The sequence below is a fragment of the Coffea arabica genome, chromosome 11e (genome assembly GCF_036785885.1).
Source record: "Coffea arabica cultivar ET-39 chromosome 11e, Coffea Arabica ET-39 HiFi, whole genome shotgun sequence".
In the NCBI taxonomy this organism is placed as follows: domain Eukaryota; kingdom Viridiplantae; phylum Streptophyta; class Magnoliopsida; order Gentianales; family Rubiaceae; genus Coffea; species Coffea arabica.
The window spans coordinates 47,420,975-47,421,885 of NC_092331.1; the positions used below are offsets into that span (position 1 = coordinate 47,420,975).

Here is a 911-nt window from a genome sequence, read left to right on the forward strand (position 1 = left end):
TTTTGCCTTTGTCTCTCTCTCAACTTCAAGTTGTACATCACAAACACAAGATCATTCATTCTTTTTTGAGCCAAACGGTTTCTTCTCTTAGAATGTACCTATTGAAATTGAAAGAACTTATACAGTTATACTACGAACTTAAATTCAAATGCTAAACAAAATATTATATTGAATGAGATATTATATTATATGAAAACATTATTACCAATTCAAATGCGCTCCAATTTCGCTCACATCCAGAAGAGCTACAAGTTAAACTGAGAATTCGAATGGCAAAATTTTTCAACTTTGGACACTCATCGCCATAAGATTCCCACCAATCAGCTGTAGGAAATTAAAATAAATAACAAATTAATAAAGATTTTAAAAATAAAAACACAAAGTTCAAATAGTAACTAACCAGGAGATTTTTTGTTTCTTGTTAGTATAGCATTTTCATGACCAAATAATCCATTTGCATGTCGAAAATCATCTAATTGCAAATCAATCTTCACCCTTTCACCGGATTCGGGAACCATCTTAGCAATGCAATCATAAAGACCACGTTTTATATTTGCATCCGACTGAAAATCTAGACTATATTGAAATTGAGGATTCAAATAATAACCTGCGGCATGTAAAGGATGACTCAATTAATCTTCCCATCTTTTATCGAAAATAGCAAATACCGATTCATATCTAGCATATAAACATGAGTTTGGTTAAAAAAAAATTACTAAAAAAAATCCATTCTACTATCCAACACAGAAATTATAAATGAATTCATAATTAATATGGCAATTTATTTTAAATTTACCTCTTTCGAACATTGTTCACATTTTGTTTGATTTCTTCTTTTGCCTAATCAATAGCTTTATAGAGAAAGCCCATGGCTAGTTTTTCATCAGAATCAACCATCCTCAATACTTTGA

At 30.1% G+C, this 911-nt stretch overlaps 1 long non-coding RNA gene across 1 annotated transcript; it reads right to left on the reverse strand.

The window, feature by feature from the left end:
* On the reverse strand, window positions 1-324 carry LOC140021074 (uncharacterized). Its single transcript, XR_011825053.1, has 2 exons — window positions 206-324; window positions 1-98 (listed from the first exon to the last, which is right to left on the reverse strand). It is a non-coding gene; the product is annotated as an uncharacterized lncRNA (long non-coding RNA).
* Window positions 325-911: the final 587 nt, after the last annotated feature.